Consider the following 13,191-nt stretch of genomic DNA (forward strand, 5'->3'; position numbering starts at 1 on the left):
AATGGTGGGTTGAATTTACATGTATCTTCATAATATATATTATATATTAATATATACCTTAAAATCTACGTGGAATGGAGATTCATGAGTTGACTATAATCCTCTTTTTATGTTCTACTTTGTTATGTGGAAATGCTTGGAGATCTTTAGTATTTGTTAAGTTCAGAATTTGAAATATACATATTCCCTGCTTCATGACACCTTACTTTTGATTAAGGTCTTTGTCTTTCCATCTGTAAAGCTGCTCCCTTCTTTTCTTTTTCCCTCTTCTATACCTTTTGAAATCCTACCACTCCTTCTAGACTTAAATCAAATGCCACCTCCTATACTGTCTTCCCAGATTCCTCTCCCTCTTCTGAATTCTCATAGCACTTTGGTTTGCGTTTCTTTTATAATGCATATATTCTACCTTTTAAAAAAGATCTATGTTCAGGCAGGGGTATGTTAGAGCCAACTCTAACTTGCTCTTGGTTGGTAAATTTTCAATGTGAACACTTACATTTCAGAAATCATTAAAAGCTACAAATCAGGGCTTGATTTATTATTTTCTTGATTATGTGATGTAGAAAATATTAATAATGCATATTAAACTTAAAAGCTTTTCATGTTTACAGGTCTTTCCTGCCCCCCCCCATTTACCAGCACCACATGGCTTGCACCTGATCACTTCTCTGGGCAAGAGGTGGGCAGGATAGAAACAAGCATAACAAAGCAAGTCCTTGCTTTCAAGCAGTCTTCATTTATTGATTTTGGGGAGGACTGAGGAGCCCTAGACTTAGGGCTGAAAGGGACTTTAGAGGCCGTCTAGTTCAACTCATTTTACAGATGAAGAATCTAAGGCCAGAGAGATGAAGATACTTGCCCAAGGTCAGACGGGTAACTAAAGACAGAAGTGGGCTCAAATCCAAGTTGGTTCTATGACAAATTTACACGAAACAATTGAAGACAGTATATACTTCTGGGCTTTTTCCGTTGGGTAGGTTTGTGGGACTGGCATGAGTTATATTCGCTTGGCCATCAGTGTGAGAGGAAAGCTCCTGAGCTTGTTTTTGCTATTCTCTACCTTTTCACTCGTCCATCCCCACTGGCACTTGGAGTGCTCTGCCGTTCTGAGGGTGTTCAATAAACTAGAATGCCACGAGAGTGGCAGACAGTGGGGGCAGCCTGCTCCACTTTTCCGCACATCCCCCCCATTTCCCGAGGCTCCCCAGTGGTCAGCATTCAGTGTCTGGCAAACCAGCCTCAGGCTTCATTGAGGGGAACCCGAGAGCAGATGGAAGACTAGAAGCGGGCGCTGCTCTTCCCGAGCACTCAGCGGGCTGGTGATGGAGGAAGCGGGGAGAGTCTAGTTTGCTGGGCCTTTTTTGAAGGCAGACGCGATGTGTAAACCGAGAGCTGTAGCAGCTGCTGTGGTCCCAGCAAGAGCGAGAGTAAGGGAGGGGAAGAGAAGGGGGCGGCAGTCGCTCCGGGCTGCTAGCCAAGCTTAGTGGGGTGGGCGTGGGGGGGGGTCAGGCAAGGTTGATCTAAACGTCCGGGACTAGCGGGGTGGGTGTGGGGGACAGCAAGTGTGCAGAAGGTAAGGAGAGGAAGCAGCCTTGATTGCACAGGGTCTTGTCTTTTGTCTGCCTCTTCCTAGTCTGTGTATCCCACCTTGTTCCGTCCCAGGTCCCCCTCCCTGTCTCTCTCACTCCCTCTCTTCCCCTCCCTGGCCAGAGTGTAGCTGGGCTGCGGTGGCTTCGGCTGTAGTGAGAGGAGAGGCACCTCCGGGGAGCGGCGAAACCTGTTTGTCCGGTCCTAGGAGACCAAGGAAGAGGGAAGGAAAGAGAGGGAGGGAGGGAGGAAAGAAGGAGGAGGGAGGGGAAGAGGCGGGGGCGGGGGAAAGGCGAGAAGCCATTGGAGAGGAGGAAGAGCGGCAGTCGCCGCAGTTGCAGCAGTTGCCTCCGCCAAGCCGGACACACGTTCCCCGGGGCCCCAGGCCAGGAGCGGTGCGCCATGAAGTGTTGAGGAGCCCGCTGGGGGGGGGTGTGTGGTGGCAGAGCCGGGGCAGGTGAGGGGAGCTGCGGCCAGGTAAGGCGGCGGAGCACGCGGGAGGAGCGGCGGCAGCGGGGAGCCCGGCGGGTGCCAAAGTCAACCCAAACCGTTGAATGTCAGACAGGTAAGGAGCCACCGGGGCTGGGAGCGTCCCCCGCCCACCCGTGAGCCGCTAGTGTCCCCAGACTCCGGCCCCGGGAGCTGGCGACTGGAGAGCGGGGACCAGGCAGTGGCGGAGGCGGCAACAGCTGCTGGGGCTGGGGTCCTGGAAGAAGGAAGTCGGTGCCAGGCGGGCCCGTGGCGTCGGGAATGCCCTGGCGGCACTCGAGGGAACGGAGCGCAGGGAGACCTAGTCGTTTTCAACCTGCTGCCCATCCTGAGGGGAAAAGAGAGAGGGAGCGGGGACTCAACGTCGTATTGGTGGGTTTTCTACACATTACTTTTTTTTGGGAAAAAAAGGCACATATTAGAGTTTAAAAGGGGGTGTGCATTGATTTCGAACGCCGCTGGCTGGAGGAAGGACTGGGAGTTCTCTTGGCTGCCTGGCGCCGCTTGTAGGGTGTACCTCCAGGAAGGGCATTTAAACTCTGCTTCCACACATTTATTCCCAGGAGCGCCGGAGTGGGGATCCCCTTCTCGAGGTTTCGGGGAGCGCACAGGAGGCAAAATTAAAGTGGGGGGGAGGCGGCAGGTGAGAGGAATTCCTGGAGGGAAGGACAGGGGAGGCACCGGCCAGATCCCAGATCAGATCACAGGGTGGCTGCAAATAATACTCTCTAAGAACACACCACTATTTTCGTTGGGAACGGCAAAATTTATTTTTACAATAACTTATTTTTTTCTCCCCAACTGCTACCATTAGAAAGGCCTCTTACTACTCCCATCTTGATGCCTAGAGTTGTCAGGAAGCTTTCTCTCTCACCGCTTGGAGGTATAAAACTTTTGCAGAATTTGTATTTGAAAGGTAGATCTCTCTCTAAAACGAATTGCCCGGGTTTCCTTGGGTAGGCGCTTAGGGTGTCAAGTGCACCGTGTAGTGGAGACTTAACACAGGCTGAAGACAGTTGTATGTGAAAAGAGGGCCATGGAAGACCTCAGGGATGTATAGATTACATATCATGGAGGGAAGGGGCAAAGGAAAATACCTCTAACTTTGGGTCCCTTTCTGTTTTTTTTCTTCTCCTTACCTTCATCTTAAACTGACATCTATAGTCATTTCCCCTTAGCTTTGGTTAAGTAAAAATATTCAAAATGGGGAACATACTTTATTTCTTCCTTGATTGTTATAGTTGAAACACATATGTTTTCTATGCAATGCTTTCATCACACAGAGACTTTCTTAGAGATCGTTCAGTGTGAAAGCCCCTTCTACTTCCTTTAAGATAATTGAAAGAAAAAGTGTACTTTTAACGAGAATGAATTTTACATTAAATGCAGGATCTTGGAAGAAGCAAGCACTATTGTATAGTTGAAGTATTGGCCTAGTGTAAATTTTAATTTTCTTCATCTTTTCAAAATGACACCCCCCCCATAAGTTACTTAAGGGCAAAGCCTTTTTGTATCATCTTTGTATTCCCACTGCTCAGCAAGGTGTCTGCCCCTCAGAGTGGTTTAATTGAAACCTGTACTATGTACAAAGATATACAATTATTATTGATAAAGCTATTGTTGCTGTTTCTATTGTAAATCTGTTAATAAATACTTGTACAGTGTATGACACAGTTGAAGAACTTAGTACATGATTTAATAATGATTACTTGATTAATTTTAAAATAAAAATAGAGATCACATATGCTCTTTTGATTAACAGCTTTCCTTAAATGGTGGGATTTGGGGAGGAGTTTCTATTTTTAGTTAAGGATCTTTAAATATTTTGGCATTTTGTCAATTTCTGAAAGGTATGCCCATTTTTAACTATAGGATGAAAGAAAATGATGCCGTAGGTAAGCAAGCAATACATATTTATTAAGTACCTAGTATCTTCCAGGCTCTCTGCTAAGTAATTAGGATATAGACAAAGGCCAAAAAAAACCCCCAATTCTTGTTCTCAAGGATCTCACAGTCTAATGGGGGAGACGATATGCAAACAACTATATACAAAGATGGATAGCAGGTAAATTGGAGGTAATCTCAGAAGCAAGGCACTGTGGTTAAGGACTGAGAATGGCTTCTTTCAGAAGGTGGAACTAACTGAGATGTGAAGGAGGCCAAGAGACTGAAATGAGGAGGGGGTCGTTGTAAAGGCTTTGGGCATTACATTTTGAATTACTATTAGTAAAAAGCTTAGTATTTTGCAGCTAGATATTTGTGTTGCCACTATGAAGGACCACTATAAATGACAGGACTTATAGTCATAATTGTTATTTACAGGTTAGCATATGGTGTTAGTATTAGCTACTCTTGAGGTACAGCCTGGTTTTTTATTTTAAGGGAAAAAACCCTCTGTATCTTTTATTTATTTCCTCTGTTAGTAATTTCATAGGTACTTTCTAAAGATTTGAAATAAGCAATTTTTTTAAAAAACCCAGCAGAATTCAATCAAAAGGGAGATTCTGAACTGTTCAAGCCTTGGACTAGTTTGCAGTCTCGGGAATCCATACCATTTCCTGACATCTTTGATGCAGATTACTCTATATATTTATGTTCTATGAGTTCTGTGTTCTATGTTCAGGGTAGAACAGTGTGAGTGCCAAGACTGCTTGCTAGGAAACTAAAATAGAAGAGTCACGAATGGAGAGCTGGAAGGGACTTAGGAGGCTGTCTAATCTGGATGAGATACTGAAGCTCCAGAAGTTAGGGTATAGAGGTAAAAAGCATCAGGTCCAAGATGGGACTCCCAAGTCCTCTTACTTAGGCCCTGCCTTTCTGCTGTGCTGCTTCAGATCAAACCCAAGGTCCAAACAGTTCTGAGCCAGCCTTTTTACTTGAATTCTTCTGCTTTTGGGGAGTCCATAAATATGTGCACGTATTTAGCTTCTTTTGCTAAACTGGTACATAAAGTAAGGTTGAGATACTTTAAAAAGTCAGCAGTCATTTGTTAAATGCTTACTATATTCTAGGCAGTGAGCTAAACCCTGGGAATACAAAGAAAAACAAGTGTATCTTCAAGGAGTTTGTTTTCTAATGGAGGTGGGGAGAACTATCACATATCCATAAATAGGTGCATAAAAGAAATATATTGGCTAGCTCAGGGCTTCTTAACCTCGGGCTTGTGAGGTTCTTAAAAAACAGATTCAATAACCACTATTTAACACAATTATAAGTGTAGAATATAGATATGCAGCTTAAGTATTTTATGCATCGAAAAGCATCTAGAGAAGGGGCACATTGGTTTCCCTAGACTTCCAAAGGGATCTGTGGCACAAAAAAGGTTAAGAACCCCTTGACTTAAATGGAAAGTAACCTCAGAGAGGAAAGCAGCAGCAGCAGCTAAAGAAAAGATCTCTTGCAGAAGGTAGCATTTGAACTGAGTTTTGAAGGAAGCCAGGATTCCATAATGTTAATGAGGAGGAATGACCACTGTGGGAATGGGAGACAGATAGTACAAACTGAATGAATATGTTATATATTTGTGTTAACTTTCAGGTTTTGCACTTCCACAAGCTGGATTTAGCTAAGCATTAATGATTTGCATATCTCTAGAAACCAGAGTTATTTAGCTAAATATTAATGATCTTTATAACTCTGGCTTCTAGAGATATTAATCTGATGATCTACCTCTGCTCTGCAGTTCCAATCTGGGTAGGATTGTTGCCCTTGTAAAAGAATTACAGGGGAAGAATGGGGAATAACTTGTTTTTAATGATTCAGTGAAAGTTCTGTAGCATCTGTTTTTATAGTCTATGAAGAATTTTAATTCATCATAAAATTTAAAGTGACCATTTGGCAACTGTGGCTAACCATACTGTGGGTTTTTTTTTTCATTTGTTTATCAGCTGTTTCCCTAACTAAAAGATTTCCTTTACAATATCCAGGCATTCTATGAATATTTGTGATTCATGGTCTCATTTGTTTTGAAAGTTCTAACACTGAATTAGATCAGTCCCTTGCATGCCCTCCCCATTAAATAAGATAAATAAAATTTAGTGTTGCTGCCTGAGGAGCTTCATGGTAGAAGAGAGATTCTCCTCTTTGTTATGAGAGATATTCTTAAAAATCTCTTTTTCTTTGCCCAGCTAAAAGAAAATACCTGGTCTAAGATGCTTTGAAGTCTTATAACTGAAGTTCTGATGTTAATTTCAAAGACACTAGAAACTCTACATAACACCTTTTGTAGAAAATCAAGTTGCAATAATATACATGAATGAGTAAATTTAAGTAGTATAAGTACTTCTCTGAAAGATTAAAAAAAACTTTCTGTCATCTAATAATTTGGAAATATCCCAGGAACTATTCTCCAGTAATCAAAATAATCTTGAAGAAATTTCCTCTGTTTTGTCTTTAAGATCTCACCATAGCCTAAACCTACTATCAGGTTTCCACAGTTTTAGGATAATGCTGAAAAAGTTGTAGGGCTTCGAAAATTGTTAATTGATTTTCCAATAAGTCATCAACCTTTCTCATAGAAGTAGGAAAAACTCTGCAGGTGTCTTAGGTATAATTATCAGTGAACAACCTTTGTTGTACAGGTATGGTGGCATCTGCAGAACTTCCTGCCTAGCATCATGACCTTTGGCCTTGGGTGGTCCCACTTGTACTATCATGCTGAAATCAGTTCCCTGCTTATTGGTTCTACCTTGATGAGACCCATAGTCACATTAAACTGCTGATTTGGTTTATCCATATTCATCATTTCTTCCTTACCCTGAATGTACTCTGTTAGAAAAAATGGAGGCATCTAAAGTTATTAATTTGGGGTTTGGGACGCAAATATTTAAAACACTCTTTGAAGGACTCTTTGGAAAGCACTCCCCCCCCTTGGTTGTACCCCCCGCCAGATTATGGCTGTCAGAGATCTACTTCAGGAAAGGAAGTATATTTGTGTCCTAATCATAATGAGAAAATAATGAAAAATCTTTGTGTCCACAGAATCTCTCCTCTTAACACAGAGCTACTGGAATGCATCAACTCCAACTAAGGTTGTTTTGTTTTTAGTAATTCCACTGTCTAAAGCAAATCACTTGGAAAATATAAAACTGTACATGCATATTCCTTTTATGGAACCAAGATAGTATTTTAACATGTAAAATGGCTCTAAGTGCTATAACAATAACAAAAATGGGCATTTAAAAATTCTTTAAGGTTGCAAAGTGATATATGTATTTTTTCTCAGTTGATCCTTCCAACAACTTGGGTGAGGACAACTGTTATTATTATCTTCCCTTTATGGATGGGGAAGCTTGGGCTCAAAGACTCAAGTTGTCTGTGGTCCATAAATCATGTCAGAGACAGGATTTAAACTTAGATTTCAGAAAAATCTGGAAAGACTAGCATGAACTGATGTGAGTGAAGTGAGCAGAACCAGGAGAATATTATACACACTAACAGCAGCATTGTTCGATGACCAACTATGATAGACTTAGCTTTTCTCAGTAATATAAGGATCCAAGACAATTCTGAAAGACTCATGATGGAAAATGCTATCCACATCCAGAGAAAGAACTATGGAGTCTGAATGCAGATCAAAGCATGCTATTTTTCCTTTTTTTTCCCCTATCTCGTGGTTTTCCCCATTGGTTCTAATTCTTCTTTCATAACATGACTGATGTGGAAATAGGTTTAATATGATTGTACATATATAATTTATATCAAATTGTACCATCTTGGGGAGGGGGAAGGGAGAAAAGGAAGGAGGAGGAGAAAATTTAAAACTCAAAATCTTATAAAAATGAATGTTGAAAATGAAAAATAAATAAATATTAAAAAGAGGAAAAAAATAGATTTTTCTCTTGACTCTTAAGTCCAGCATACATTTACAATGGACTGCCTCTGCTATGGAATTACTTATATTTGTGAAAATCCATAGTATCAATTTAACTAAATTCAGAGGATAATTAGTCATGGATTCTTCTTTGACCGCCTAAAGTTCTATCCTTGTTGGTGGTCACCTTGTTTGTCACTATAGGAAGACTTCATTTTCCACACTGAATGTGTAATCTGACCCTTGGCCAACCACTATTTGCAGGACTCCTTGTGGCATTTTCTCTGTGGCTAGTTTTTGTTCCATCAGAGTTGTATGGGTTGTTTGATTTAGGTTATTAGGTACTGTTTGGAATACTTTTTCCATCCTTTCCTCCAAGGAGGTTGAGCCTTGTAAGCCTCAATAGCACTAGTCAGACATCAACCTCTTAAGTTGGCAGTAAGTTGTCTGTTTGTATAGGCATTTGTGTGTTCCAGCATTGATAGGATGCTCTTTTTTCTTTTGTTAGCATAGAAATAGACTGTACTATACCATCCAAACTCTTAACACAACTCCTAAGAGCCACTGATCTGTTTAACGGGAGAGCTCTTTGAGAATTGGCCATTCCTTATGGCCAGTGAAAATACTGTTTGCTCTTTTTATGTGAGAACAGATAATCATTTCTCTTGGATGGTTTAATCATTCACCTACACAGAGGTGGGTGGTTGGAGCAGATGATTTCTAGAACTCCCTTTCAGTTTTATTACTACACTAAGCTTGATCTTAGCCAAAAGGTGAAGAAGCGTGACACCCTGTTAAAAGACAATTACTGTGCCTTTTCTGTCCATTATATCTGTGGCAAGTGAAGTATTTGTGCATCAATTTAATAAGCTACAGAGGTCTTTGACTGTAAGAGACCAAGTGGAGGTAGGCAATTGGACAAAGTAGACGAGAAGCTCTCTATAGCAGGGTAAGATTGGAGTTTTCCTTATAATAATATCTATTTAGTGCAAGAGTTTTGAGGGTTATTTTTTAAAGCTTTCATAAGAGCCTTGCTAAGTTTGGATAAAACTGACCTTGCTTTTATTAGAATAAACAAGACACATGGCATTGTTTTTACTGCCATAATTTCTAACAAAATACAAATTGTAGGTAGGCCAAGAGGGAAATTATGTCCATTTTAAAAGAGTGAACTTTAGAGCAACACAACTAAAGTTGCAAGTTGGTACATACTCTTAAATCTTATTGTTTTATTTTAATTACGAACTAAAGTCTAGTGACATCCTCAGCTGTTATTCCTTTAGATAGTTTGTAGCTTTTTGTTATTAAACTTGGTGCAGCTAGAAACATTTTTATGCAAATATTTGTGCCTTATTAATTTTTTCCTTGATGTGTATTCTGAGTTACTGGGATTGCTTGCTTAGAGGATTGTATTTAAAAATTTTTATGTATTTTTATGTTATTTGGAATATAATTTGTAGGCTTGATAAGACTATTTTAGGAGGCTCACACACTCCTTTTATTCTCAATTACTCTTATCAAACCTTCCAATTGACATCTCTGGTTTTGGGCAACCATAAGCAATCTGCAAACTGGAGGGGAAAAAGTCTCCTGTTTCTCCAGCATGAGCTAAGGGCAGGGTTAGAATGTGAGTTCTATTGTCTTCTGCCAACTGCTTTGCCTTTCTTTCCATGCAGAACCTATGAGCCATCCTTCCTTTTAGTCCTAATTTCCTTTTATCTTTCTGATTTTGTTTTTTCCAGGATATCAGTTTTTTTATTTTGTTTTTCAAATAGCATAACAATTTGCTGGTCATTGCACAAAGCTATTCTGTTTGATGTACTTAAGGTTGTTAAACCAATATAAATTAGTTACTACAACAAAGAGATCAAAAACGCTCAGGAAGTGCCTTAGTCACCAAATATTTGATTTAATGTTCCAAACGGAGAGAGATCGCTATCTAAGGCAAAACCATTTAAGAATATAAGCTCATCTATAAAGTCTGATGAAGAAAGATTATGGATGAAAATGAGCAATATCATCTCAATAAAGATAAGAGAAGCAGTGGGTAAAATGAGCCTAAATAAAGTTTGGCAAAATATCCAACTAAGGAAAGTCATCCTGAAGGCATTCAAAGATGAAAATGGAAAGAAGACTACAAACAGAAGAAAAGTGGAAAAGATTTGCAAAAAAAAAAATTACAGCATATTATTGTCTCCATTAAGGTTAGTGGAACCACCACACCTGAACACTTACATCACAGGCCATGAGGTGCTTAAAGCAGAACTAGAAATGGCACTAAAGAGAGCAAAGATGGAGAATGCAGCCAGATTGGATCAAGCATACATAAAGTAAATCAGATAAAATTGTGAGAGCACCGAGGAACTGATTTACAAGATATCTAAAGCAGCAGGCCTTATTTGTTTTGTTTTTGCTTTTTAGTGAGGCAGTCTGGGGTTAAGTGACTTGCTCAGGGTCATACAGCTAGTAAGAGTGTGAGGCCGCATTTGAACTCAGGTCCTCCTGGCTTCAGGGCTGGTGCTGTATTCACTACGCCACCTAGCTGCCCCTCTTTTTTTGGTATAAAAAAAAAGGAACTGAGAAAACCTGAGATTAACAGTCTATATGCCTACTTTCCTATCTACTTCCCCTCAAATATTTATGTGGTTCACATATATACAAAGTGAAGGAATAAAGTTTTGCAAGTGTTATTCAGCAATGGATCACATTTTTGCCCTCTAACTATTGACTGAAAGATGGAGAGAACGTGAGATCTCATTGTCCTAATGTTTGCCGATTTTGAAAATCATTCAACTGGGTAGAAATCCTTTATGACCTCTTTTACAACAATACATCTCCCATCCAAATATTAAGATCATTCAAGATACCTCAGAAGATATATCAATAGAAATAACCCTGTTTAATGACCCTCTGATAATAAATATCAGGAGAGGCATAAAACAAGGAGCTGTCCATTTGAATAAAAAGTGCCCGCCACTGTGAGGGAAGAGACCAAGTGCAAGGTCTAAGTCATGAAAAGTTCTGATGGATGGTGTGGTCCTCTCAAATTGCTCTTGTTTGCAGACTTCCTGTTGATTTCATCAAGCCCCATGACATTACAGAGGCTCTGCAATCACTCAAAAGAATTTAGTCTGTCCATCTACACGAAAAAAGATCAACTGGATGAAGAATGTTATTCCTCATATTTCAACATATATCTGAATGGACACCTTCTACAACTTGTCTAGTAGTATGTATATCTGGGAGCAGACATTGCAGATGGGCAACGAACTGGGCTCAGAGTTGAAAAGGAGAGAGATTGCTTTTGGGAGACTGTGAAGTACCTTTACTGACCCCCCAAACATCCCATAAATATGCTTATAAAATAGAATAACATTACTGTATATACAGTTGGCTTATTAAAAAATGTTCATGTCACAAAATGAAATCAGAAATCTCTTTAGAAAAGAGTCCTCATCCAACTTTTAAAAAATAACTCAAGCCTACTGGCTGAAGATTGAGGTTAAGGGAGATACACAGTAAAGTTATAAAGATAAGATAAGAAACAGCAACTCACTGAAATATAGACAGGTGAATGAACCAGGTGAAGGAGGGAGGTATTTTGGGGGAGTATTAATATGAATAATTTTATCAGATGATGGTTATCTCTCATAAATACTATTGAGTATTCCATAAGCAAATCTTTAAGTACAACACAGATATACTTGTACTTTACAAGACCTAAAGTAGTATAAAAGTCTGTTAATAACCCAAAGGATAAAAACACATTTTATTTGCTATTAGAAAATAATTTTTGTTATTTTTTATTATTCCTTTTATTATTGTCCTGAGTATATATAACAGATGATTTTTCATCAAAATCTTTAATATAGGCAATTCTCATGTTGCTAATTTTCTGTACTTCAAAATTTTATTATGTAATTAAATACTTTAAAAAAGCTTCCAAATGATTTTATGTTGCAATGTTGCATCATTGCTAATGTCTACATGTGTGTAAGTAGCTTTGTTTTTAACCAAATGTTTGATTATGGTTTACATCTCCTGGATTCATATATTTGCAACTCGCCCCACTTTGATTTCATTCTCTTCCCTTAACCACATTTTAAAAAAAGTTCCTGACAGCAGTTGCAAAAGTATCATCTCTGCCTTTATCACAAACTACCCTGGCTTTTATCAGCTTTTATATAAGGTTGAACTTTGAGTTCTCACAATGATAACAAAATCACTAAGTCATTTCCCTTAGATATAATTCTTTAAAATAGACAGCAGTAGCTTTTTGTTCAGTTTCATGATTTTAATTTGGTTCTTTTGATCTGGAAAGCTTGAGTAATTTTTTTTTGGGATGGCTGCAGAACAATATGTCAATTTGTGTGGTTGTTCAAGTTTCTAGGATTTTTTGGATATTTGAAGTTTATTGCATCGGCATTATAAAGAATAAGGCTGTGTGTTAGGTCTTAAAGAGGCCTGGCCTAGGAGGATATTGAGTTTGAGTGCAGTCCTGCCCCCTGTGTACAGTGTGACTTGGCACAGTCACTTGGTCTTTCCCGATGCCATTTGCCTCATCTGTAAAATGTGGAAGTTGAACTAGACTAGGGAGCCTCAACATTTTTAGTCTTATGGACTCCTCTACTATAACTTATGGGCCTCTTCTTAGAATAGTGTTTCTTCTGATGCTGAGTGAAGTGAGCAGAACCAGAACATTGTAAACGGTAATAGCCACTTTATGCAGTGACCAACTTTGATAGACTTAGCTCTTAGCAATGCAATGATCTAAGACAATTCCAAAAGACTCATGATGGAAAATGCTATCCACACTCAGAGAAAGAACTATGGAGTCTGAATGCAGATCAAAGCATACTATTCTCTCTCTCTCTCTCTCTCTCTCTCTCTCTCTCTCTCTCTCTCTCTCTCTCTCTCTCTCATGCTTCCACACTGCAGACACTGAGGTCCTTTCTTGAACTAAACTGCTAAGCATTCAAACTTTGCTGCAGAGAGCGCACCTCTTGATGGGCTGGCCATGTTGTTCGAATGCCAAATATATGATGGCCTAAAAGACTATTTTACAGACTCACAAGGCAAGCACTCATGTGGTAGTGAGAAAAAGTGACATGAGGACACTGTCAAGGTATCCCTTAAGAACTTTATAATTGATTGCATTACATGAGAAACACTGGCACAGGACCACCCAGCATGGCGTGCCCTCATTAGAGAGGGTGCTGTACTCTACGAGTGAAGCAGAATTGAAACAGCTCAAAAGAAATTCAAGATACACAAATTCGGAGAATCCACCCCAAATGTTC

The 13,191-nt window shown here is 39.7% G+C and overlaps 1 protein-coding gene across 3 annotated transcripts in view; it reads left to right on the forward strand.

Moving 5' to 3' along the window:
- The first annotated feature begins 1,074 nt into the window (after positions 1-1,074).
- The window catches only part of ATP8B1 (ATPase phospholipid transporting 8B1), a 141,740-nt gene continuing 129,623 nt past the window's right edge, over positions 1,075-13,191 (forward strand). For 2 of the 3 annotated variants that reach the window (XM_020994698.2, XM_020994689.2), the window contains exon 1: positions 1,902-2,155. The gene's annotated coding sequence lies outside the window, so the exon portion shown is untranslated. Of the gene's footprint in view, positions 1,431-1,901; positions 2,156-13,191 lie in introns of those variants that run through there. The other variant, XM_020994709.2, reaches the window with a different exon arrangement.

Source organism: Phascolarctos cinereus, unplaced genomic scaffold (genome assembly GCF_003287225.1).
Source record: "Phascolarctos cinereus isolate Bilbo 61053 unplaced genomic scaffold, phaCin_HiC Scaffold_4;HRSCAF=312, whole genome shotgun sequence".
In the NCBI taxonomy this organism is placed as follows: Eukaryota; Metazoa; Chordata; class Mammalia; order Diprotodontia; family Phascolarctidae; genus Phascolarctos; species Phascolarctos cinereus.